The sequence below is a fragment of the Macaca fascicularis genome, chromosome 17, assembly GCF_037993035.2.
Source record: "Macaca fascicularis isolate 582-1 chromosome 17, T2T-MFA8v1.1".
In the NCBI taxonomy this organism is placed as follows: domain Eukaryota; kingdom Metazoa; phylum Chordata; class Mammalia; order Primates; family Cercopithecidae; genus Macaca; species Macaca fascicularis.
Genome location: NC_088391.1, coordinates 15957463 through 15984982, shown reverse-complemented (window position 1 = coordinate 15984982; position 27520 = coordinate 15957463). Strand labels below are relative to the sequence as shown.

At 40.5% G+C, this 27520-nt stretch overlaps 1 protein-coding gene and 1 long non-coding RNA gene across 3 annotated transcripts in view; one reads left to right on the top strand and one right to left on the bottom strand.

Annotated features, from left to right (window-relative positions):
* Positions 1-21783, bottom strand: part of LOC135968093 (uncharacterized) — a 34754-nt gene extending 12971 nt beyond the window's left edge. Inside the window, exon 1 of the long non-coding RNA XR_010582559.2 lies at positions 21247-21783. This is a non-coding gene — a long non-coding RNA (uncharacterized lncRNA). The remainder of the gene's footprint in view (positions 1-21246) is intronic.
* SPART (spartin) overlaps positions 16958-27520 on the top strand; it is a 59881-nt gene continuing 49318 nt past the window's right edge. For both annotated transcript variants that reach the window (XR_012426828.1, XM_005585643.4), the window contains exon 1: positions 16958-17026. The gene's annotated coding sequence lies outside the window, so the exon portion shown is untranslated. The remainder of the gene's footprint in view (positions 17027-27520) is intronic.

Sequence of the window (27520 nt, the reverse complement as noted above, 5' to 3'; positions counted from 1 at the left end):
AATGTATCATACTTCTTTTCTTAAGCACTCAGATCACATATAAACCTTTCAAAGTTCTTTTAATTCTTGCAGCAAAGAAACCTATTTAACTTCATTTCCGAAACACATTTAATCATAATTTTTTTTTCTATGAAATGTTTATCAAAATTACTGAGTTTTCCATGGAAAATTATTTGAGAAACCATAATAAATGATATTTTAGACTTTGAGAGAAACAAGGAAATCAGTTCTGACTTTGAAAATAATATATTTTTGGGCCGGGCGCGGTGGCTCACGCCTGTAATCCCAACATTTTGGCAGGCAGAGGTCAGGAGTTCGAGACTAGCCTGACCAAAATGGAGAAACTCCATCTCTACTAAAAATACAAAATTAGCTGGGCATGGTGGCGCATGCCTATAACCCCAGCTACTCAGGAAGCTGAAGCAGGAGCATTGCTTGAGAGGTGGAGGTTGCAGTGAGCCAAGATGGCGCCATTGCACTCCAGCCTGGGCAACAAGAGCAAAACAACGTCTCAAAAAAAAAAAAAAGAAAGAAAGAAAGAAAAGTATCCATTTTACATACTATGCATATGTCAGCATTCAACAATATATGTATGATACAATTATCCGACAAAATAAATTGTATTAAAGAGCTAAATCTTCCAGACTGGAAAAACAAGGAGCTCAAGAAATACCTTCCTCAAATGGTAACAAATAAAACTGAACACATTTTTCAATAGAACCATTTTAGGGTACTGGGAATTGACCAAAAGCACATAAAAAATGGGAATCATTTATTTAAGAAAAACTGCTGAACAGTGAGAGTCTATAGCATTTCAGCCCAGGGCTGCTCTTGTCCTACCTGCCCTGTACCTCAGCTCCATCAGCCCTAGCGTTACCAGGATAGGGCAGGCTGTGAAAATATACTTTGCCAAAGAGGGCTGACTTTATGTGAAGCAGAGCACAGAAAATCCCCGTGCCCTTGGGCATTGTTGGAAACTATAGTGAGCTTGGAAGCAAAACAGTGAGGAAGGCCTAGTTGCAGCTAGCCTCAGGTTGCCATCCTGGTGGGGGCAAACAGCAGATCAGCAGGCTTGCAGCCAGAAATTTAACAGAGAGATCAAGGGCATGAGACAACCACAGTAGGACTTGAAAAGTCTCCATATATCCCTGATGGCCTGGAAGGCTCTGCACTGCAGAGGCCTCGTGCATGCTTAGAAGGGACAAGGGAGATCTTGTTGCATAAAAGGCCTCACACAGGTGAGTCACATACAAACTGCAAAGCAAGCTAAGGCCAATGCCAATGCCAAGGCTTGACTGATTTGGCTAGTAGACACAAGTCACTTCCAGATTCATTTTACTACGTACGTGGACAGCAAAAAAAAAAAAAAAAAAAAAAAAAAAAGAGTAGTCAAAGGTGCTAGCTCCCCAGGTACTTACCATACACATCATCTGGATAACCATATGCAGAAGATTGAAACTGGACTCCTTTCTGACACCATATACAAAAATCAACTCAAGATGGATTAAAGTCTTAAATGTAAAATCTAAAACTATAAAAACTCTGAAAAAAAAACCTAGGAAATATCATTCTAGACATAGGCCCTGGCAAAGATTTAATGACGAAGATGTCAAAAGCAATTGTAATAAAAACAAAAATTGATAAATGGGACCTAATAAAGCTAAGGAGCTTCCGCACAGCAAAAGAAGCTATCAATAGAGTAAACAGATAGCCTGCAGAATGGGAGCAAATATTTGCAAACACACCTCACAAAAGTCTATTATCCAGAATCTATAAGGAACTTAAACAAATTAACAAGCAAAAAACAAACAACCCCATTTAAAAGTGGGCAAAGAATATTAACAGACACTTTTCAAAAGAACACTTACACGAGGCCAACAAGCATATGAAACAAGTTCAACATTACTAATAATCATTAATGAAATGCAAATCAAAACCACAATGAGACCATCTTACATCAGTCAGAGTGGCTATTATTAAAAAGTGAAAAAATAACAGATGTTAGTGAGGATGCAGAGAAAAAGAAATGCTTATACACTACTAGTGGGAATGTAAATTAGTTCAGCCACTGCGGAAAGCAGTTTGGTGACTTCTCAAGGAACTTAGAACTACCATTTTACCCAGCAATTCTATTGTTGGTATATACCCAAAGGAATATAAATTATTCTACCATAAATACATACACACATATATGTTTATCACAGCACTATTCACAATATCAAAGACAGAATCAACCTAGATGCCATCAGCAGTAGACTGGATAAAGAAAAGGTGGTACATATACACCATGGAATACTATACAGTCATAAAAAAGAATGAGATCATGTCCTTTGCAACAACATGGATGGAGCTAGAGGCCATTATCCTAAGTGAATAAACACAGGAACAGAAAAACAAACACCACATGTTCTCACTTATATGTGTGAGCTATACATTAAGTAAACATGGACACAAAGAAGGGAACAGTAGACACTGGATCTATTTGAGGGTAGAGGGTGGAGGAGGGTGAGCATCAAAAAACTACCTATCGTATACTATGCTTACTACCTGGGTGACAAAATTTGTACACAAAATCCCCATGACATGTAATTTATCTATATAACAAACACATTTCCTAAAGCATCCATGGGTCAAAAAAGAAATCACAAAGGAAATTAGAAAATATTTTGGCTGAATTAAAACAAAAATACCAAATTCCAAAATGTATAAGATTTGGCTAAAGCTATGCTTAAAGGTAAATTTATAGCCTTAAACACCTATATTACAAAAGGTGAAAGATCTTAAATACAACAGCCTAAGCCTCTACTTAAACTAAAACTAGGAAAATAAAAGCAAATTAAAACAAAGTAAGCAGAAATAATTAAATACTAAAAAGTTTAAATCAAAAATTATGGTGTAAAGGCAGGGTGCAGTGATTCAGGCCTGTAATCCCAGCACTTTGGGAAGCCAAGGCAGGTGGATCACCTGAGGTCAGGAGTTCGAGGCCAGCCTGGCCAACATGGTGAAACCCTGTCTCTACTAAAAATATAAAAATTAGCTGGGCATGGTGGCAGTCACCTGTAAATCCCAGCTACTCGGGAGGCTGAGGCAGGAGAATTCCTTGAACCCAGGAGGTAGAAGTTGCAGTGAGCTGAGATTGTACCACTGCACACCAGCCTGGGTGACAGAGTGAGACTCGGTCTCAAAAAAAGAAAATGAAAAGAAAAATCATGGTTGAAGGATAAACATGTAGATCAATGAATTAGAACTGAGTCCAGAAATCAACCCTTACATTTATGTTTGATTGTTTTTCCACGAAGCTACCAAGACATTCAATGGGAAAAGCACAGGCATGTCAACAAATGGTTCTGGGATAATTGGATACCCACATGGAAAAAATATTGACCCTCACCTTATGCCATAAACAAAACCTATCTCAAAATGAGTCACAGATCCAAATATGGGAGCTAATACTATAACTCTTCTTGACTAGAACATAGAAAAAAAACATAACGGCAGAGATGGGGTGGAGGCTGGACAGCCTGAGGATCTGTCTCTCAACTCTTCTCAGGCCTTGTATGGGTTAATTGCAGATCAAAATAGGTAGAGGTCAAAGAGCAAAGCTGTAGAGTAAAGATTAATAATGGTAGCAGGTTATGGCCATAGTTGGTGTTGTGCTTTATGGTTTCTTGAATAAAGAGGGATGCCAGGATATTTAGGAAGAATTATACAATGACAGTTTGGATTGGTAGGTCAGGTATGTGGCCCTAAATATGGAACAAACTATAATTGCATGTTAATGCAATATTGTGCCAAAGAATATAGCAGAAAGATATTGTTGATGTATTTAATCCACAAAATAAGAGGAGAGGATGCAAGAGTATGTAGCAAAAATTGCTTTTTCTGCTAGACTTTATTCAACAACTACTTATAGGTGAGGTGGTCTGCCTGCCTGAGTTTACATTCGGGGGGGAACAGACTGGTGTAAGGAGTGATGCAGATTCTTCTGATTGGGGTAAGGTTTTCATGGATCCCCAGACCTAGGTGGCATTAATTAGCAACATTGCATCATCCATCTAGAGTTATACAAAATGTCTTCTTCCTTCATTTTTTTTCTTCATTTGAGAGGTTTGCAGTGGTTAAGTGGCTGGCCTGAAATTGCCTAATGTGGTAGGCTGAATAATGGCACCCCCAAAGTACCCACGCCCTAATCCCTGGTACCTGTAAGGAATGTTACCTCACGTGTTAAAGGACTTGGTTGATGTGATTAATTAAGGATCTTGAGTTGGGGACGCTATATGGGTGGGCTCAATGTAATCACAGGAATAACCTTATGAGAGAGAACAATAGAAAATGTTGAGGATCAAAGCAAGAGATTGAAGTGACAGGAGGAAGTGGTGATGGGCCAAGGAATGTGGCCAGCCTCTAACACTGGAAGAAGCAAGGAGCAGATTCCTCCCCAGGATCCAGAAGGAACCAGCCCTATGGATGCCTTGATGTTAGAGCCCTAAAAGACCTATCTTGGGCTTTGGAACTCCAGAACCGTGAAGAGAATAAATGTGTGCTGTTTTAAACACTAAACTTATGGTCATTTGCTATAGTGGCCAAAGGATAACTAATGTGCCCAGGAAATGCTCCTATTCAGTATTTTCATTGCCTGAGTAGGGTTGATGTGCTGCTATTGAGCACCCATAGAGCTTGTGTTATCTTCTTGCTGAAAGCTTCCAAAACCTTCACATCGTGAGGTAGGTCTTATAGCGAATCCCAGGCCTTTTATAAAGATAAGGCAAGAAGTCTGCAAAAGTATATGGATTAGAAATTTTCTTTCCAAATTCACAGCTACAAAAAGAAATGTCTAGTTTTTCAGTTGCCTATATAGTCAACCTCATTGTGCTTGGACAAATTTTTAATTACTCCTTAACTAACTAGCATTCTTGTATTTAAGGATGACTAGGATTTCATTTAAAAGAAAAAAATTTTGGAGACTTCAAATGGGATGGATGCAATGTACCCTGAAACTATCTTGCCGTTCTAAAATCCTGTTTCTACCAGGGACCAGGGGTAGTCTTGCTTCCCACAGCTGCTTTATAGTATAAACAGCCAAAGTACAACTTATGTTGTAGTTCCTAACTAATAGGCTCATTTTTTTTTTGCCTCTAAGAAACCCTAATGCAATAATCATAGATTTCCCTTTTGTTGGAATCCCTATAGTCAATTTCCAATGGATACAGCTGAGACTGAAAGAAAATTTAATTTTCTTCTGCAAGTAAGATTGTAAAGCTAATTTCCCTAATGCCCTATAATTAACAGAAGCCAAAGTTAACAGATTATACATATTCAAATTTCAGAATTCTAGTGATTACTTAGGTTTCCTGATAAAGTTTCATAAAGAGAAAAGAAGAGCAGTCAATTCTATTTTGGATAGACAAATTGTATTACAGTTTAATAAAGATTATTTTTTTCACAACGTTTTATCTATGTACATTGTTTGAGGTAGATGTGGAAAATTGTATCAGAGTTCGAGAAACTTCCTAAGAAAGAGAAGTAGGACTGTCTGGACAAATGATAGGATATGGATCCCTATAGTGTATGGCCTTGTTGGCCACCCTTGAAAAACTTGAAAATTAGAGTTTAAGAGGGTCTTGGGTCAATAATACTTCAGATAAAAAATATATATATATAAGCTTAAAGAATAGAAAAGAGGCCGGGCGCGGTGGCTCAAGCCTGTAATCCCAGCACTTTGGGAGGCCGAGACGGGCGGATCATGAGGTCAGGAGATCGAGACCATCCTGGCTAACACGGTGAAACCCCGTCTCTACTAAAAATACAAGAAAATTAGCCGGGCGAGGTGGCGGGCGCCTGTAGTCCCAGCTACTCGGGAGGCTGAGGCAGGAGAATGGCGTGAACCCGGGGGAGAGGAGCTTGCAGTGAGCCGAGATCGCGCCACTGCACCCCAGCCTGGGGCACAGAGCAAGACTCCGCGTCAAAAAAAAAAAAAAAAAAAAAAAAAAGAATAGAAAAGAAAAAAACCTAATAACCACTCACATTTCTTTAACGCTGTAACCTAGTACCTAGAAAAATGCTTGACACATAGTCCTTAATACTTGTTAATATTGTTAATATTTGTGGAATGCATATGTGAACCAAACAATAAAATTCTAAGCCCCCCGAACCATCTGAATGTATCCCTCTTCTCGGGCAAGGGCATTCCAAAGTCAACCTGAAAAACTAGTTCAGACCATGATGTGGAAGGGGGGTTATAACTTACTCCTTTTTGGAATTCAGGAAAAACCAACCAGTATTAACATCAACACAGACCTTAAGCTTGATAAGAAACATTTATAATCTATTCTCTCTGAAGCCTGCCACATGGAGGCTTGGTCTGCATGATTAAACCTTGGTTTCCACAACCCTTATCATCAGTCAGACATTCCTTTCTATTGATAATAACTCTTTCAACCAATTGTTAATCAGAAAAATTTTAAATCTACGTATGACCTAGAAGCCCCCACTTCGACCAACCCTTCCAGATCAAACCAATGTAAATCTTACATGTATTGACGTGGTATTATGTCTCCCCAGATAGTACAAAAGCAAGCTGTACCCCACCCACTGTGGGCACACGTCATCCTGAGGCTGTAACATGGGTGTGTCCTTAATCTTGGCAAAATAAACTTTCTGATTTGATTGAGACTTCTCTTTTGGGTTCACACATTCATGCATAAAAGAATTTGCTTCCCTGAATATTTTTCTGGTAGCTGATATGTCTAAATAGCACTAGGCTTATTTGCTTTTAGTGGAATCACTATTATGCTAAATGAATATTTGAGATGTCAGGGTGTACGGGAGACATTACCAAGCAAATGCATTTATTATATTAAAAGATTTTCCCCTGAAGGTAATGCCTTCTCCAGTGGAACCTATTACAGTTTGTTGTTCTTTAGTAATTAAGAATCATATTATGGTTTGATATGTTTTGTAACAACTAATTATTTTTGAGGCTGCTTTGCAGACTCACTTGTATTGGAGGGAGTGGATAGAGCACATGGACCCAACTTCCACAGTTGTGATATGATATATGTGTGCTGGGCACCTGGGGATGGTAACAGGCAGAGAAGGTGCATCACACACACCCTCACTCAATGCAGGTGTTGACACACAGGGCAGCAAAGCCCCTACAGGAAGGAGACCTAAGCCAGAGGGTGAGAGTAGAGCATGCTAGACAGTCCCCTCATCACAGGCAGAGGGACAGTTAGGGACATAAAAGAGGGTGGAAGCATCAGGCGAGGGGAACTCCCAGGGAGCAAGGAGAACGCAGGTGAAGAGTGAGGAAACCTGACTGGCCAGGTGGTTATGGGCTTGAGCGTGATTCTGGCACATGCATGGTCAGGAGTGGGCATGTAGAGTTCACGACAGAGGCAGGGAAATTGGCAAAGAACAAATATCAGAAAGGATATTTTAGGTGTGGAAATGGCAAGCTGGTCCACAGGCGGACATCGTCAAGGTTGGTCTTGTTTTGCAAATGTTTTTTATCATGGGAAAATGCACATAACAAAATTTATTATTTTAACTCTTTTAAGTACACAATTCAGTGGCATTAAGTATATTCATAGTGTTGTACACCATCACCACTATGCATTTCCAGAATTTTTTTAAAAACATTTTTTTGGTTTGTTTTGTTTTTAATTGATGCATAACTCTACGTATTTATGGGGTACAGTGTAGCGTTCCATAACATAGATGAACCTAAAGGACATGCGAAGTGCAATATGCAAAAGCACAGAAAGGCATATAGTACATGATCTCACATGTGGAATCTAGAAACGTTCGTCTCCTAGAAATAGAGAGTAGAATAGTGATTTCCAGAACTTTTTCATAACACACAGAAACTCTGTATTCATTAAAAAATAACTTCCCTTTTCCCCGTACCTCCAGCTGCTGGTAAGCTCTATTTTACTTTCTGTCTATGAATCTGCCGATTCTCAGTATCCCATAAAAGTGGAATCACACAATATTTATCTTTTTGTGGCTGACTTATTTCACTTAGCATAATGTTTTCATATGTAGCATGAACACTGTAGCATGTATCAGACTTTCTTTTTATGGCTGGCTACTATTTCACTGGATTATATTCCAATATTTTTTATCTGATTTATCCGTTGACGGACACTTGGGTTGTTTCCATATTTTGGTTACTGTGAATATGCTGCTGTGACATTGGCGGGAGAGTAGTATGCTCCTTCCTTCAATTCTTTTGTGTGTATTCCTAGGAGTGGAATTGCTGGATCATATGTAATTTAATTGTTTCTTTAAGTTTTTAAGGAACCACCAGACTTTTTCACAGAAGCTACATTTTACATTCCCACCACCAATGCACAAGTGTTCCAATTGCTCCACATCCTCACTAATATTTGCTATTTTCCCTTTTTTTTTTTTTTTTTTTTTGAGACAAGAGACTCAGTTTGTCACCCAGGATAGAGTGCAGTGGTGTGATCTCGGCTCACTGCAACCTCCGCCTCCCAGGTTCAAGCGATTCTCGTGCTTCAGCTTCCCAAGTAGCTGGGATTACAGGTGCGTGCCGCCATGCCTGGCTAAGTTTTGTATATTTAGCAGAGACAGGGTTTCACCATGTTGGCCAGACTGGTCTCTAACTCCTGGTCTCAAGTGATCCACCTACCTTGGCCTCCCAAAGTGCTGGGATTACAGGTGTGAGCCATCATGCCTGGCCTCCCTATTTTTAAAACAATAGCCATTCTAATAGTTATGAAATAGTGTCTCATTGAATTTGTGTATTTTGGTTTTGTAGTTTTTTAGAGATAGATTTCACTGGAGGTTTGCTCTGTATCAGGTACTGTGCTAAGCACTTTATTATGTTTATTACTCATTAATCCTCACAGTAAATCTATGAAATAGATCATTTTATTCTTTCTTTACAGATAAAGCTAAAAGAGGCTAGATAACTAGTCCAAGTTCAGATGGTTAGTACGAAAGGGAGCCAGGATTCAAATCTGGGTGGATCTGCTTCCATACTTCATGCTCCCAGCTGTTCTTATGCTCCTTCCACTGCACTGACCCGAGGGGAGGGGCTGGCATGGCTTGGCTTTTATGTTCCCTCCTCATTCGGTCCAGGTGATCTGCAACTGGCTAGTGTCTGCCACTTTCCAGATTGAGGTGGGATTCCTCAGCCACTTATGACTAGTGACTATGACTCATGCCAAGGTCAAGTGGAGGCTCCGATTTTTCTAATATAAATCAAAAACATATACAAATGTACTGCCTTGTGGAAAATGCTGACCAATATTCTTTGGTTCATAAGTAGTAACTAATCTACTAAAGCAATTCAGAAGTCATAAAATGATATTGCTTATGAAATACCTCCTCAAATCACAGCTATCAACCACAACCCCTCACTGGCACACAGAAAGTCTTGCCTTCTAGGAGCTCAGAGAATGAAACAAAGCTTGATACTTAGAGCAAAGTGAGCCATCTTATGATGACTTATAAAAGACAAAATGAAATTTAAAATAAACCTGCTTGCTGGGTACGGTGGCTTATGCCTGTGATCCCAACACTGGGAAGCTGAGGTGGACGGATCACTTAAGCCCAGGAATTCGCGATCAGCCTGGGTAACATGTTGAAAATCCATCTCTATGAAAAAAATACAAAACAGCCGGGTGTGGAGGCACATGCCTGCAGTCCCAGCTACTTAAGAGGCTGAGGTGAGAGGATTGCTTGAGCGTGGGAGATGTAAGCTGCAGTGAGCTGGGATCATGCCACTGCACTCCAGCCCAGTGATAGAGCAGGAGCCTCGAAAAATAAATAAAATAAAATAGAATAAAATAAAATGAAATAAATCTGTTAAAGAGAATGGTAGATTTGTTGAACACTGAACTTTCACACCTGTTTTTTGTAAGAGAAAATCTACCTTCAGGAGAAAAAAGTCCTTCAGAGAAAATGCATGAACTAACATATAAGCAGAGAAAACTATCTTCTATAGGCATAATAAAGTCTCCTTTCCAAAATTCACTCTTTCATGAAAGCAATGAATACCAGAAGTGTTATTTTAAAGACATAAAATGAAGAACATTTTTCCTCTGAGGATGCAGTCCCTCAGGAAGGCAGTCTTTCCCCCAGCATAAAGGTGGCCTTGTGTCACAGAGTGAGGTTGGCTTTCAGTGTCTCTTAGCTGTCTTCTCAGCAATTCCTCAAATTCCCTTTCACTTAGAGTCTCCATTTCCTGTAGAGAGCAAGGCTTAGAGATCTGACACAAATCTCCTGAAGAGAAGACACTCTTGAAATGACACCAGTCTTTTATACTTGAATGACTACTAAAGGCTTCAGGTGGAGCAAGGAAAGGGAGAGTAAGAAATGGTCAGCGTCGGCCAGACGCAGTGGCTCACGCCTGTAATCCCAGCAGTTTGGGAGGTCGAGGAGGGTGAATCACCTGTGGTCAGGAGCTCGAGACCAGCCTGATCAACATGGAGAAACCCTGTCGCTACTTAAAAAAAAAAAAAAAAAAAAAGCCGGGCATGGTGGCGCACGCCTCTAATCCCAGCTACTTGGGAGGCTGAGGCAGGAGAATCACTTGAACCTGGGAGACAAAGGTTGCGGTGAGCCTAGATTGAGCCATTACACTCCAGCCTGGGCAACAAGAGCGAAACTCTGTCTCAAAAAAAAGAAAAAAGAAAAGAAATGCTCAGTGTCTGCTGGTAGAGGAATGAGCCTGAATCGGCATCAGACTGCTAATTTACCACTTTGCCTTTGATTTAAACAAGCCCACGGTGCCCCCCGCAGGGCAGGAGAGCAGGCCTTTAGGTTGATTTTGTTTCAGGCTGTTCCACTGTTAAGTACAGTAGTATTTTGATAAAAATAGGATAAGAAGGTGAAGAATATGAATTGTCTCAATCTATCAGATTAATGAGAGTGTTTAGCTTTCTCCAGTTTGAACTTGGGTTTGTGAAGCGTGCAGTCAGTAGAATCAGACCACCCAAGACTGACAATCTTTCTTTCTTTCAAAGACAGTCATTTAAAATGTGAATAACTTTAGCAAAAAATAGAACTCCTCTTCTTTGCCTTACTAGACTTAATTTGCATATTTATGACTTTTCTGATTTTTAACTCTGTATATGCTTACTTTTAAATGGTTATAATTTATATACTAAACTTCATTTAATTTTTAACCAATCATTATCTTGTATGCTTCTTTACATAAAAAATACAGCTTCCTTATTATTTTAAATGAAATGACTGCATAAGAGTCTATGAAGTTAATGAATAAAATTGAGTTAATCATCTTTATATTTTTAACCTTTGGAGCTTTTACCAGTAAAAGTGATGTATAGGGCCGGATGTGCTGGCTCACTCCTGTAATCCCAACACTTTGAGAGGCCAATGCGGGTGGATCGCTTGAGCCCAGGAGTTTGAGACCAGCCTGGGCAACATGGCAAAACCCCATCTCTACCGAAAAAATACAAAAAACATTGGCTGGGTGTGGTGGTGCACACCTGCAATCCCAGCTACTCGGCAGGCTGAGGTGGGAGGATTGCTTGAGTGATCTGGAAGGCAGAGGTTGCAGTGAGCCAAGATCACGCCACTGCACTCTGGCCTGGGTGACAGGAGTGAAACCCTGTCTCAAAAAAAAGAAAAAAAAAAGAAAAAAAAGAGAAATTATTTGTTTCCCTTTGAATTAATTATTTAAAATAACAGGCATGGTGACTGACTAGTGGCAGATGTAAAGGCTTTGGAGGAAGAAAGATTTGAGTTCAGATCCTGACTTTGCCACTTTGAGGCAATGGGCCCATGAGAATACTAATTATCCCCTGGGAAGCTTAGATGCCTCTTCTTTAGAATGGGGCTAATAAGTCTTAAATGAGAAAATACAAACAGAGCATCTAATATGTGGTTGCATTGTGGTCATGGCATAATGAAGGGCAGCTATTGTGCTGCAGCAAGAACTATTAAGTAGGATGTCCAGATCCTTCCCTGATCCTCTCCTTCCAAAACACAATGCAGTACTTCAGTAAGCACCACACCTACTCAGTTGTCCCTGTGCCTCTTCCACTTAATGAGGAAATTTTTTGATTGCTTGCATAAAAACCAAGGTATCTGCCACAGAAAGAGCAGAAAAGAAAAGAGCAAGTTCCACATAAGGTCGGGCCTTATGGGATAGTTTTAGTGTTGACATAGGAGAGGTTCTGGAGCATACGAGAAAACTGGAGAGAGAGAGGGGTTTTTAAAAGGTTTTGCCCCAGAGTCGGAATCATAATCTCCCACGTTCTTCATCGACCAAAAATAAAGAATGTAGTGACTTTTTAAAATTTCTGTGGCTGCTGACTTCTGCCTCTGGAACATGACTTTGCTCTGAAAATAAGCAGATGACCCCTAGATGTATAAGGGTTGCATTATCATGATCATTGTTATTATTATCAGCATTTATTCATATATTTGGAGTCTAGCACCTGAGCCCAGGAGGTCAATGTTACAGGATGAAGGGGTTAAATCTCTTCACGGCTAATAACATTTTACTATTTAGAAAAACTGCTCTGGTTTACATGGCCTGGCACCTTTCAAAAGAGTTAAGTTCCTCCCCTGGTCTTAAGTGCCAGGGGCTCCAGCTGGATGAAGTGTGTTGGTCGTTAGGCAGCCCCTCTCTGGAAAACTTAGTATGCATCTGAATTTAACAGTGGTGGGACTCAGTCTTTGGGGAGAGAGGATACTTCTGGAGAATCCTATTATCTCATAAGCAGTAAAGGCAAGAAAGGACTTGACAGCTATTCTCTCCCTAGGCTACCTCCCTTGCCCTCTCTGGGGGTATGTCATACCATAAGGGGTCAATCCTTAACGTTAATTGTCTCAGCAACTCCATGGTAAGTGTACACAATTACATCACAAATTGCAGAAAGTCTAATCTAGATTTGCCAAACAGATAAGAACAGCAGTTTCAGCTTTGAATGGACCCAATTCTTAGTAGCTTCTCAGAGGAGTTGTGTTTTTAAACAGCTTTAACTGTTTAAAAGCCATTATTGGCCAGGCGCAGTGGCTCATGCCTGTAATCCCAGCACTTTGGGAGACTGAGGTGGGCAGATCACAAGGTCAAGAGATCGAGACCATCCTGGGCAACATGGCAAAACCCGTCTCTACTAAAAATACAAAAATTAGCTAGGCGTGGTGGCACACGCCTGTAGTCCCAGCTACTCAGGAGGCTGAGGCAGGAGAATCGCCTGAACCCAGCAGGCGGAGGTTGCAGTGAGCTGAGATCGTGCCACTGCATTCCAGCCTAGCGACAGAGTGAGACTTCATCCAAAAAAAAAAAAAAAGAAGAAAAAAAAAGTTGTTATCTTCTTGACTACCCATCGAAAAGCTAAAAACGATCAAACAATCAAACCTCTGTATTAGCTCAAGGTTACAAATAAGTGAAAAGTTAACTTTAGAATAAAAACAAAACCAAAAAGCAGATCAGTTCACAAAAGCCACATAGTATCATCAGCTCTATCAATAAATAATATCCCTGGTCAGAATAAATAATTAGGAAGTATCTATCTTTGCATTATAAATGGCAATAGAAGTAAATCAGACATTCACACATACAAAAGGAATGGCCACTCCCATGCCTCCATCTAATTAAAAAATTAAACATGGCCAGGCACAGTGGCTCACACCTGTAATCCTAGCACTTTGGGAGGCCAAGGTGGGTGCGTCACTTGAGCCCAGGCAACATGACAAAATCGCATCTCTACAAAAAATACAAAAATTAGCTGGGTGTGGTGGTGAGCACTGTAGTTCCAGCTACTCAGGAGGCTCAGATGGGAGGTCAGGAGGTCGCTGCTGTGGTGAGCCCAGCACCTGAGCCCAGGAGGTCAATGCTGTGTTGAGTTCCCATTACACTCCAGCCTGGGTGACAGAGTAAGATCCTGTCTTAAAAAATAAATAAACAAATAGTAAATAATAGAACATAAGAAATCTACAAATTAATATTCTGATCTCCACCAAGCTATACTAACAGAAGTCACAGAGTAACACTATAGCTCCTGCCCACAGTCATAATTCACAACACAGCTTCTACAGTCGAGGCAATGTGTCGAATAAGTTTTGTGGGACAGTAGAATATCTTTAGTAAGTGTATTAGTTCATTTTCACGCTGCTGTACAGACATACCCAAGACTGGGTAATTTATACAGGAAAAAGGGTTTAATGGATTAACAGTTCCACATGGTTGGGGAGGCCTCACAATCATGGTGGAAGGCAAGGAAGAGCAAGTCACGTCTTACGTGGATGGCAGCAGGCAAAAAGAGAGAGCTTGTGCAGGGAAACTCCCCCTTATAAAACCATCGGATCTCGAGAGACTTATTCACTATCATGAGAACAGCATGGGAAAGACTCACCCCATGATTCAATTACCTCCCACCAGGTTCCTCCCACAACACGTGGGAATTTAAGATGAGATTTGGATGGGGACACAGCCAAACCATAGCAGTAAGGTATTATAGATATGTACAGAAATCTGAAGTGTTAAAGATGTCATTAAGTAAGTAGCTTTTTAAAAAAATTATTTGACGTAGTCAGGCCATTTTAAAGGGAGGCTTGAAGTTCTGTCTAGGCTAGTGAGACCGGAAGCTCAGTCATCTTCACTCCAGATACACACACATACACATACATGCAGAAACATACCACATGCTACAAACATATGTGCAACGAGAAAAAAAGTCACAGATAACTGTGAATGGGAAAGAAATGCCTAATGCCTGTGAGGGCTAAGAGTGGGTTAAACTTGGTAGGGCTGAGATAGATGGCTGGATTCAGCAAGTAGCTTGCAAGTGAAACTTAAATCTTTTTGACACCAGAGGTGAAATTACCCAGACCCATCAATCACCAGCAACAGCAGCAGCCCTCTGCTTCAGGGCTCCTGAGTCGTTTTTCTTCAGGGCTCCTGAGTCGTTTTTCTTCCTGCTAAATGACAAGACCCTCTGTGTAGGCAGAAAGGGAGATGGGAAGGAGCAAGCAGGTAGCAGAAGACAGTGTTGAAGAACAGATCTTGTTTCCTCACCTTGGAGAGGACTGCTAAGAAGCCCTCATAATCGTTACTTAGTTTTAATGTTGGCACTCTAACAGAGATGAAGTCATGTGAGTATCTTTTAAAAATCAGTTACAATTTTTATTTCATACAAATAACCACTCCTTCCTCTTTATGTGCCATACCATACACTTCCCAGAATAATTTATTCTATAGCTCTCTCTCAGAAGATAAGAACCTGAGAACACATTGATTGTCAAGGAGAATTTATTGAAAAACATTTCCTATAGTTAGTATAAAGTTGTTCTATGTTAACAAGAACTGTCTACCCAAATATCATGAAATAAATCTGTTTACAGAATCCTTTCTTCTACAATCTCAGGCTCATATCCTGCTTAAGGCAAAGATGGAAACTTGGTACAACTACATTATACTGCATCTCTATTAGCATTAGATAAATGCACTGCAAAGGCTCCACCTTGTTACCCTGACTTGAGTGGCCTCTCTGTCATTGCGTGTGTGTGTGCGTGTGTGTGTGTGCGCGTGTGTGTGTGTGTCTTCTGGGCATGCAGAATTTCTGGCAAAGAGTTTTAGATCACAATGGCTGGGGGATTAAATGAGAATGTGTATTGGTGGGAGTTCTTAATCTGACATGAAAATGAAACTAAACAAAGGGAAAATGTCATGCTAGATGTTAAAATGCAAGTTTTACAATGGTTTGAGATACTTTCAATGAAATAGTCAAGGGAACCAAGAAATCAGGAGGCAATCAGTTAGGAATAGATGGAAAGCGTTTTGACATAAGGAAAAATGCCACGCCACCTCAACTTGGTGACAACTGACAATCAGTAGAGAGAAGAAACTATGGCCTGAGGCACATCATGACTTTAAGGGATTAGACAAGAATATACATTGGAGATTCGTGTACTGTACATATACACATACAGAACACACATACATAGAGAAGATACACACAGAACACACACTGGAGTCTCTTGGAAGCTGTGCTACAAAGCAGTGTTTTTCAAAGTGTGGTCCCAGACCGGCAACATCCGTATTACTTGGAACCTGTAAGAAATGTTAATTTTGGGACTCCACCTCACCTAGTAAATTAAAAACTCTGGGTTGATGCCCAGCAATATGCATTCTAAAAAATCTTTCAGGTGATTCTAATGCCTGCTAAAGTTTGAGAACCACTGGAATTATGTTTCAGTTAGGCTTTCATTTCTAGCTGCTTCATCTACATGCAGGGTGTGTGTGTATGTGTGTGTGTGTGTGTGTGTTTTATGTGTCTAAAATTTTTTTAAAGGATATTAATCTTTAAATTTTTGCTTGGTTTAATCTAGTGGTGTTAATAGAAGAAATAAGAAACACAAAAATGGGGTCAATAAGTAGAAATAAGTAAGCTAAAATGACAGGAAAGGGCCAACAGAAACACAAATAATTTTTTATTTTCTCTTTCAGAGTCAAGTGTGAGCCCATTGAAATTCTACTGATGTAAAAAGCGTATTTGTTTTCATTTGGAAGGAGCCTTCGGAACCTCTGCTGCCACCTTCTCATTTTACAGATGAGGACCTGAAAGGGGTAAGGTTTTACTGACCTGCCAGGTTAGACGGCAAGTTCGTGACGCTGGGTCTGAGGAAGAGAGATCTCAGGTAAGAGTTTAGATTGAGTAGATATTCTTGGTTTGGGAGAAAAATATGGGCTTATCCACATTTTTTGAAGTTATGTCAATCATTTAAATTGTCTTCCCCATCTCCTGGCTCCTGCCAGAGACTGGTGCTAAGATACGCATGACTGGAGGAACACAGGCTCTCTTGGGAGGCGACTGCCCAGCAGATGGATCAGCACCGCAGACCGTGGCCCCAGCTGCAAGGCTGCCTTTGCCAGAAGAATGAAAGAGTCTTTTCACTCTTGTTTCCTCCCTCCCCATGCCAGGCTCAGCACCAGCACCAGCCCCCACCTTCCGTCTGTGCATGCTCTCTTCAATCCTGGAAGGAAATCATAAGTGATTTGCCCCAAAAGGATTGCTCTTGAGTGAGTAAAGAGATAAACTTTCTTATCATTATTAATCACTACTGTTTTAGTTATGCTCTATAATAACCCTCCTTCTTTCAGAAGGTATTCGGCGGGGCTGGAGGAGCTTTATTTTTAAGGGCTGGTTATCTGTCCCATCCCCAACCAGGCCTCAACATCATCAAAGTTCTGTTGTGTATTTTAAACTTAACAGAAAGTTCAATTCGACAGAAAGGCAAAGGTATGAAGAGCCAGGCCTGTGATCTCCATGGCTTCACTCTTCCTAGTGTGGAGTTCACTGCCTTGCACACCATGAAGGCTCCATAAATATTTGGTGGATTACTGAGTGAATGTGAGAGGGCAATGAAGGAACATGGCCACATAAAGCAGACAAAAGAGAGAGCTCCTGAGAGTTGACTGCTTTGTTTATTACTTTACCTGTAGCAGTAAAGGCAGTCAGCGGGCATTGAATCATGTTAAAGTTGCCCTAAAGTAAAGGATGGAAAACCGGATCCTTATGTATTTTCAAGCCTGGGCAGAGAGATCTTCCTGTGTTTTCTTGGGGGAAAGTACGTTGGCTTTGGAGATGCTCCAAACCAGATTCCAGGCAGTTGTCAGCAGCTGGGATAAATCAGTTATGGTTCCAGATTAAAATTTAAACTCAGAGCTGACAAAAAGGCATTGATGAAACCACAGCAGAATTTGGAGACAAAATTGCATTAAATGCCATCTTAGACCTTAGACGTCTGCTAGTACTAAGATCATTATATATGATTAAGAAGAGTATAAGACTAATACATCAGTTATAGGACATTTAGGAGTACATTGCAACACTCCTAATAACTCTTTTTTCAACTATAGTATTTTTTCAACTATAGCTTCTGATACAGCTTTTAAGGGACTAAATGAATTAATACGTTAGCTTTTTTCATTTTGCATGGCCTTTTGCTGTTTAAAGTTTTATAAAAAGTGAAATATATAAGATGATGACACTTGGAAGAAAGATGGGAAGCAAATGACCCTGGAAGAAAATCAATAGCTTATGATAAAAATCACATTATTTAAAGAAAATGTTCTGCAATTTTTAAATTTATTTTTTATTTTTTGAGACAGAGCCTTGCTGTGTCGCCAGGCTGGAGTGCAGTGGCACGATCTCGGCTCACTGCAACCTCCGCCTCCTGGGTTCAAGTGATTCTCCTGCCTCAGCCTCCGAGTAGCTGAGATTACAGACACGCACCACCACACCCAGCTAATTTTTGTATTTTTAGTAGAGACGGGGTTTCACCATGTTGGCCAGGATGGTCTCGATCTCCAGATTGTGAACCGCCCACCTCAGCCTCCCAAAGTGCTGGGATTACAGGCGTGAGCCACTGTGCCCAGTTACCTTATTTTTCAAATTGTTATATTTGTGCTCAAAAAACATAGAGTGCAATATATTAAGATTTTTAATGTTAGCTCAAGTAATAACTGACTGAAAAAATGCAAGACATATATATAATATTGATAGCCTCACTTCTCTTAATACTGAATTTACCCATAGTAACCTACTGATTAAATCAACAAGGTATCTTAAGTTCTAGTTAACAGTATGACTTGCATGCAATCTACTAGGAAAGGCAGCTTTCTATTGGTAGGGTTTTTCATTTTTATTTTAATAAGGAGGGGTAATAGTATATTGGCTGGAGAATCATTGAAATTGTGGAGAATAGTTACTTCAATGATTGATAAACATGATCTCAACACATTCGCTCTGTACTTTTTGTAATGGTCCTTCTTCCTCAAAAGCCTTCCAGGTTTGTTTGTGTTCATTTGGAAGCTCATTTATGCCTGGTTTGGGCAGAGGACACACCTGTGTTGTTGTTTATTCCTGTATCCTCAGCAGCTCATATAGTGCTTCACATGCTGGAAGGGAGAAAGGAATGAGCAAATGAAAGAATTTACTTTTTGTTGACATGTTTAAAATATGCTTGACTGTTTCCTTGAAAGAAAAATGATGAGCCTTAAAGTTTTATAGTCATGATCATTTTACTAGGGGCAAAGGTTTACTAATATTAATGTATGCATATTGAATCCTTTTCTTGTTTATATTCAGCCCTAAAGCATGTTGCAATGAGAATAGAAATTGTGTGCCTTACATTTGCAGAGGCAAATGACTATCCATCATATCCTCAGAATATATAATTTTTGAAAAGCTTAGGAAAAAATGGTTTTAATATTTGTGTCTATTACTATATTTAGACCAAAACTCAGACATATTTTAATTGAACTAGAGGATGCTGTGCCAGATGACTGAATCATCACACAGTGAGTGAGAATGTATCACTGGTGAATAGAAGCCCTCCTTCCCGCTCACTTGCTTAGCTAACAAGGCTGGGAATACACTGCCATCTACCTCCCTGCTTGCTTCATATCTTCTGTTCCAAGAGAAGTTTACAAGGCTTTTTTCATCTCAACTTTTTTTTTTTTTTTTTAATGGTTTTAAGGAGTGGAGAGTTTAATAGGCAAGAAGGAAAGGGTAAGACAGAAGGAAGAAGCTCTCCTGTACAGAGACAGAGGGAAGGGGTCTCCCAAGCCAAAACAGGAGGTTCCCACCTTGCCACGGATACCAGCCAGGTATACATGCAGATGCTGGAGGAGGCGGTGTTTGATTTGCATAGGGCTCAGGGGATTGGTTTGACTAGGCATGTCATTCATGAAGCCCATGAAAAAGCTGGCCCTCCCACCCTACCCTTTTAATATGTAAATACAGGGTGCCATGATTTTCTATACATGTGGGGATATGTGGGGGTGGCCATGTTGCCAGGAACATGTGGGGAAAGGGCAAGAAGGCCTCCACGTTGGGGTGGACCCAGTTTCTAACGGCCTGCATTTGCATATCAAAGGTTGCTGACCTGGCTCTGAGAGCCGGAGCTTTACAGGAAACTTTTCTGGAGATGCTTTAAAAACCGAAAACCTCCCAAGAACCCCTTTTCCTACAACACTCCCCCCTGTGGAGATGCCACACTACCTGCTGTTAGTGGGTTTTGGGGAGCGACTCTTTCTGGCTACTTCCTGCTGAAAAGGGGTGTTGAATGGGTAACAGCAGCTAGCCCTCCTCCTGGGGTAGATCTAAGAGTCCTCAGAAGAATGGCGGGTCCATGTGTGGTTCAGTTTATAGCACCAGTTGGAGTTTGATTGCTTCAGTCTGATTACTGAATTTCCCTTCTCGGCGCATGCACCAAAATGATTGGGCCCTGATGAGTGGAGGAACACCACAGTTCTTCGTCCTCATGCCGGTTTAGATAAAATGACACAGACACATGTGGGATGGTTTTAAGGAGTGGAGAGTTTAATAGGCAAGAAGGAAGGGAGAAGACAGGAAGAAGAAGCTCCCCCATTCAGAGACAGACGGAGGGGGGTTCCAAAGCTGAAAGAGGAGGTCCCCCAAGATTTTTATAAATGCATGTATTTTCAGACTCTTATAAACTAATAATTTTTCAGAACTCAGCTGCACTCAAAATTTCAACTGAAAAGTGAGTTGAGTATCAGAAATGGAGTCAGTACTTTGCACATAACAGGTGTGCAAATATTTGATTGATTCATTGAAACTGCTGAACCAGAAAATCATTTCTATGGAGGCAGGAAGTTGAAATAGGGAGAGAAATATAAACTTACCTTTGAATTAATGAGGAAGTGTAGAGGATAGAGGGAGGTATACCAGGTAAGGATGGTGGTGCTAATGGTGGTAATAGTAGGGTGATAATTTTGATAGACAGACAGGACAAGATTCCATGGAATGTCTGACATTTGAGATGGATCTAATAAGCAAAGAGTTGTGAAATATAAGGTCTGTTCCAGAACAGCTGAAAGTGTGGCACAGCTGGAGAATAGAAGATGTAAAGAGAGAGAAGAAAAAGAGGCGGGGCTTAGTAGGGAAGTCGGACCAGATTTTATGGAGAGACTTGAACTTCTTTCTAAAGTATTTAGGTTTCTCCTCCAGGCACTATGGAGTCATTCAAGGTTTTTAAGCAGGAGAGTGAAATGAACAGATTGTGTTTTAGAAAACCCCGGTCACAGATAGAGAAAGCGTTAGCTTAGAGAGACCAGAGAGAGGAAGCTACTGGAATCCAGGTGAGAAATGATAAATCTGAGAGTGGTGGTGGTTGTGGGATGTGTAAAGACATTTTGAAGGTTGAATTTGCAGGATTTGGTGGCTGGCTCTGTATGAGAAGGGGTAAAGAGACCAGAAGATGAGCTCTTACCTCCAACATGCTGGGCACTCTAGAGAGAGGCGATGGGTCTTTAGTCCACCCAAGCATATCACAAATATTCACAGCTTGCCTGTTCCATTGCAGACGTTGTACTAGATGCTGGAGCAATGGAGATTAAAAAAGATATGGTCATTGTTCTAAAGGCATCTACAAGTATATACACATTAAAATTCCTCATCCTTACATAGTCAAAAAACTAGGGATAAAGTTGGACAAATATTTCAACATACATGACCAATATCCTTCATCTATGCTCCATAGAGAAGTGGGTAGGTCTCAATAGGCAGTTTACAGGAGAAGAAATCCAGGAGGAGAGACTTGGCTTTCCTAGTAATCTAAGAGATTTGAAGGGGTGGCCTGCCCCTCCACACCTGTGGGTGTTTCTCGTTAGGTGGAACGAGAGACTTGAGAAAAGAAATAAGACACAGAGACAAAGTATAGAGAAAGAAAAGCGGGGCCCAGGGGACCGGCGCTCAGCTTACAGAGGACCCACGCCGGCACCGGCCTCTGAGTTCCCTTAGTATTTATAATTATCTTTACCATCTTAAAGATAAGGGAGTGGCAGGACAATAGGATCGTTTTTAGGGAGGAAATTAGCAGTAAGACATAAGAACAAGGATCTGTGACATGAATAAGTTTAAAGGAAAATCCTGTGCCTTGAGATAAACCTTTTAGCAACATTGTTTCATCCTATCACATGGGGATAAACCTTGGACAATACCTAGCTTTTCTAGGAACAAAGTCACACCCTGCACGCCCAAAATCCATTAAACCTTGAGTTACCACAGCACATGTCTCTTGCAAGGACAAGGTTGGGGATAGGGTCACAGATTAACAGCATCTCAAATACAGAACAAAATGGAGTCTCTTATGTCTACTTCTTTCTATATAGACACAGTAACAGGCTGATCTCTTTCTTTTCCCCACAAGATTTGCAAAAACAAAACAAAAAGGAAAACATTTTGGAGAAAAGTCTGGAAGATTAATAAACATGAAAAAGAATAACAGTAACATAGTAACATATCCCAATTTTATACACTAGAACACACACGAACACACACACACACACACACACACAGAGCAGGAAAAATGAAAAATATATATACTATACACTTAATGGTGGTTCATCCCAAAAAATGGGGCCACAGATCTGGTAGTTTTTACTCAATTCTTTGTGCTTTTTTTTTCTTTGCATTACATGATTTTTTTTTTTTTTTTTTTTTACTTTAACCATCTGTTGCTCCTATAAGCTAAAAATAACCAATAATGCAATTTCTACTTTGGATAAAATGATAAAGAGTGCAGTGTGTAGAGGAGATGGGAGGACAGCAGTCCTGGCAGCAGAAGGGCACATAGAAAGGAGTAGGAAGTGGAAGTGTGGGGCACTGGCGGGAGCCCCTAGCAGTTCAGCATCATGCAACCTCCAGTGTCAGAGGGGACAGCCAGGGAGTCATGCAAAAACAGTTTAGCTCTTATACTAAAAGAGACCAGGAACCAGTGACAGCTTTGGATCAGGAGAGAGACATGGCCCTGTGTGCAGATCCTCTGGGGTCAGTGTGGAGAATGGACGAAGGGGGCTGATAAACAGCAGAGAGGTCACATAGGAGGCCTCTGTTAAAACACAGCAAGAGGTAATGAGGCCCCTGTGACAGGAGGACCTTGGTCAAGTTAACTTTTGCAAACTTTGTGTTCCTTGATTGTCTCACTGTAAAATGGCAAGAAGAATAGCATTTATCTCAAAGGCAGATAGATTATGAATCTAGTGAAGGTCAATTTTCAGGGCCCCTCACTTGCACTAGCCCAAATATTTCCCTTGATAAATACTAATTCTAATATTTGTAACCTCCTATTCTTTTTCTTTAATGGGACAGGAAACTATACGAGTTTCAGGCTTCATGAAACTTGGATTCCTTTCTGACAAAGTGTGGGACTGCCATCAGAACAAAGTGAGCTGATCCCTCGAGCGGGTATGGGACAGTATCCGGCACACATGCCTGCTCTAGGAGTGTTGGCTGTTTTTATCATGTGCAGATGGATTAGGGAGTCTGGATGCTTCTAAGGTGATCCCTGGGAATTCTGACTTGGACCACAAAGTGTTAATCCCTCAAATAGAGATTATTTAGTTTAAAAATGAAGGAATACAGGTTCAATTTTGGCTATGTTGGAGCTCATGGGACAGATAAAATAGTCAGTGGGTGTCGGGAAGTAGGCCAGGAAATGGTGAGGTATAGAGCTCAACAGAGGTTAAGGTTATACATTTGAGAATTATCCAAATAGAAAAGATAGTTACAGTCACCATTACCGATAAGAGGGCCCAGGGACCATGTGGAGAATGAAAACGGAATAGTGTTCAGGAGAGAATCCTGGAGAACACCAACTTTTAGCAATCAGGAAGATTGTGATGGTGGTTACATAAATCTAGATACAGATATGTAAAACTTTATACTACTGTATACCCTCCCCCACCCCAAAAAAAGAGTGCGTGTAAAAACTGGTAAAATCAAAATAAGGTCTGTAGTTTAGTTAATAATACGTACCAATGCTAGTTTCCTGATTTTCATAATGTACTATGGTTATGTAAGGTGTTATCTTTGAGGAAAGCTGGATGATGTACACTCAAAACTATTATTTGTGCATCTTCTTATAGTATTTGTTTCAAAATAAAAAGTAAAACAACAACAACAACAACAACAAAAAAAAACCAACAGGCTGCAACACTATCACTGCTGAGACCTTGGCCATGTCCATTTTGGCAGAGCTCATTCAGCATTGCCAGATAATTCAGAATTAAATACCGAGCGCTGATATTATTTCACGGCTATCTTGAGCAGTAATCTAATTTCAGGCTAATTTCAAAAGAATGTGACCAACTGCACAAACTAAAATAACTGGGACATTCTTGCCAAAATCTGTCTCCAGTCAATAAAAACCCCAAATCTTTATGGGGGGAAAAAGGATCAAGCAAAGGCAGAGAAGGGTAGATGGGAAAATTCAGAGAAGGGGGAGGACCAAAAGGCAGCAGCTCAGCATTTCTCTAGAGTTCAGAGAGAGAAAGAGAGAGACACAGAGAAAAAGGGGACGGGGAGGGGGGGGGAGAGAGAGAGACAGTGAGAGAGAGATGCTTATTTAACTCAACACCTGATTTATTCCCAAACACTAGGAAAGAGAATTCCATTTAATTCTCACACTCTCATAGAAAAAGTAAATAGGGAAAAATAAAATCAACTAGAAATCATTTTGGTTGTTATTGTTTTCAGAAAAAAGAATCACTACTAATCTTTAGACTGATCCTATTCTCACAGATCATCAGGCAGATACAAGGACTGTTTGAAACACTTTCGTTCCATGCCACTCAAAGTGTGGTCTGTGGACCAGTCCCTTGGAGATTTCCAGAAATGCAGCCTCTCAGGTGCCATCCTAGACCTACTGAATCAGAATCTGTATTTTTTAAAAATATTCAGAGGATGTGTATGCATGTTAAAGAGTGGAAAGCCCCGATTTAGCCAATCCTGCCTTTCCACCATGTTGATAATCACCAACAGAAAATTAGTTAATACAGAAGACAACTGCTGCCAGCATTTTGGAAAATAATCTTACATAACCGAAAAGAACAGTAGAATAAAGTATTAATTTTTAGAGTCTCCTAGGAACAAAATTTCATTAAAAAAAAAAGTCTCCTCCACATTACAGTCTGCTTTCTTGCTGTTGGTTTTGGGCTAGCAGCTGAGGGGCAGCAAGCTGTGGGCTATCTTAGGCACCAAGCCAGCCCTGAAAGTTAGCCTGGTGGAGGAGCAGGGCCCACACCTGGCCGAGGCCATAAGCTTCCTCTTCACTGTGGTACGGAAGCCACCTGAGAAGGTCTGGATTTATGTAGAGCACACAGGGGAGAAAGAAACTAGGGATTCTGCATCCTAAGAGCAATGTCTTATTCAGAGCATGATACTGAAATGCACTTTTTTCAATAACTGAGTCACTCCTGGACAGGTTGCTTAACAAAGATGTAGTGAATACATGTAATCAGCTGTGACTATTTAGATCTGGGTACAGCCACACCCCTTCACAGCTGGTCACCTCCTGAGCCTCTGTTTCTTCTTCCGTAAGATGGTTTTTTAATTGTTGTTGTTTTTGTTTTGTTTTGTTTTGTTTGAGATGGAAGTCTTGCTCTGTCGCCCAGGCTGGAGTGCAGTGGTGCAATGGCAGCTCAGTGCAGCCTCCACCTCCTGGGGTCAAGCGATTCTCCTGCCTCAGCCTCCTGAATAGCTGGGATTACAGGCATGTGCCACCATGCCCGGCTAATTTTTGTACTTTTTGTAGAGATGAGATTTTGCCATGTTGCCCAGGCTGGTCTTGAACTCCTGACCTCAGGTGATCCGCCCACCTCAGACTTCCAAAGTGCTGGGATTATAGGCGTGAGCCACCACACCCAGGTGATATGGGTATCGCTTGCCTAGTGTCTAGTATAAGGACTGGAGTGATAATAATGCCTGCCTACAATGGAGCGTCCTAGGCATTGCTCAAGGTAATTTTTGCACAGCATGCTGAAAACCTTGAAACATTACACAGGCAGAAAAATCTTTTTATTATTGATATTCATGCAGTCAAGAATTTATCTTAAAACCAAAGAGCAAAAATATCAATTGTAAATATCAATAGAGATTACAATAGTCATCAGTAATAGCTTTCTTACTATAGTAAGAAAGAAAATTATAGTAGTATAATTAAAAATGTAAATAGTAGCAATAAATACTTAGTAAACTTTAGAAAGTTTTCAGTTGCAATTATCCATCAGAATGAAAAGATGGTTTTAGAATGATGCAAAGGGGCCAGGCGTGGTGTAAGCACTGTGGGGGTCTGATACAGATTGATCACCTGAGGTCAGGAGTTGGAGACCAGCCTGGCTAACATGGCAAAACCCCGTCTCTACTAAAAATATAAAATTAGCTGGGCGTGATGGTGGGCACCTGTAATCCCAGCTACTCAGGTGGCTGAGGTGGGACAATTTCTTGAACCCAGGAGGTAGAGGTTGCAGTGAGCCAAGATCATGCCATTGCACTCCAGTCTGAGCAACAAGAGGGAAACTCCTTCTCAAAAAAAAAAAAAAAAAAAAATTAAAAAATTAAAAATAAATAAAAATAAAAATAAAAAGAATGATGCAAAGGGATTGAAAAAAATTATGTTAATGTTGCCTGAGATTTACAAACTACTTGATCTATTAGGTGAAACCACTTGAAAGTGCTGATAGTTGAACATTCATGTGATTCCACCAAATATCTGCATAACAGTGAGTTTTGAAAATTAATAGCAATTTCAGGCCAGGCGCGGTGGCTCACGCCTGTAATCCCAGCACTTTGGAAGGCCGAGGCGGGCAGATCACAAGGTCAGGAGATCGAGACCATGGTGAAACCCCGTCTCTACTAAAAATAGAAAAAAATTAGCCGGGCGCAGTGGCGGGCGCCTGTAGTCCCAGCTACTCGGGAGGCTGAGGCCGGAGAATGGCGTGAACCCGGGAGGCGGAGCTTGCAGTGAGCCGAGATTGCGCCACTGCACTCCAGCCTGGGTGACAGAGCGAGACTCCGTCTCAAAAAAAAAAAAAAAAAAAAAAAAAAAAAAAAGAAAATTAATAGCAATTTCCTCTGGTGGTGCTTGTGTTTGAAAAATGTATGGATTCTATAATTCAAAACTTGTTTTATTTTAGAGAGTTCAGAAACATCCTGAAAAAGACACAGATTCTATTGACTATCTGAGGTTCTGCTTAATGTATTTTGTTCCCAAAAGTTGGAGGTAATACAGATGGCATGCATTTTTCAGAAGACTGGAATAAAAACAGGTATACAAGTTGGTTTGCTTCCACCTGGAAACAGTTACATTATATTAATGTTGAAATTGATACAGACAGCATTATGAGGTCAATGTGCAATATCGTTACACCATGAATTTTAGCTCCATGATAGTATGTCTGTGTCTAATGTGAGTATGAGAGAAATATCACAGCTCCCAAGACATTCCTGGACAGAGTTGTCTAACCATCACAGATTTCCAAGTTATTACGGAACGTTAGAGCCTGCATGGCATCTCAAAAGGTTCTTTGTCTATGGAGGTATTAAAGGACTAACTATCAAGAATAGAAAAGGGTCACTTTCTGGTGAAAGTAGTGTTAGAGTACTAACATAGCAATATAAATATTGATGTGAAAATTCAGAGCTTGGTGGGGGAAGGGGGCAGGAGAAGAATAATTCTTACCATATTTATGCAGCAAACTCTTATC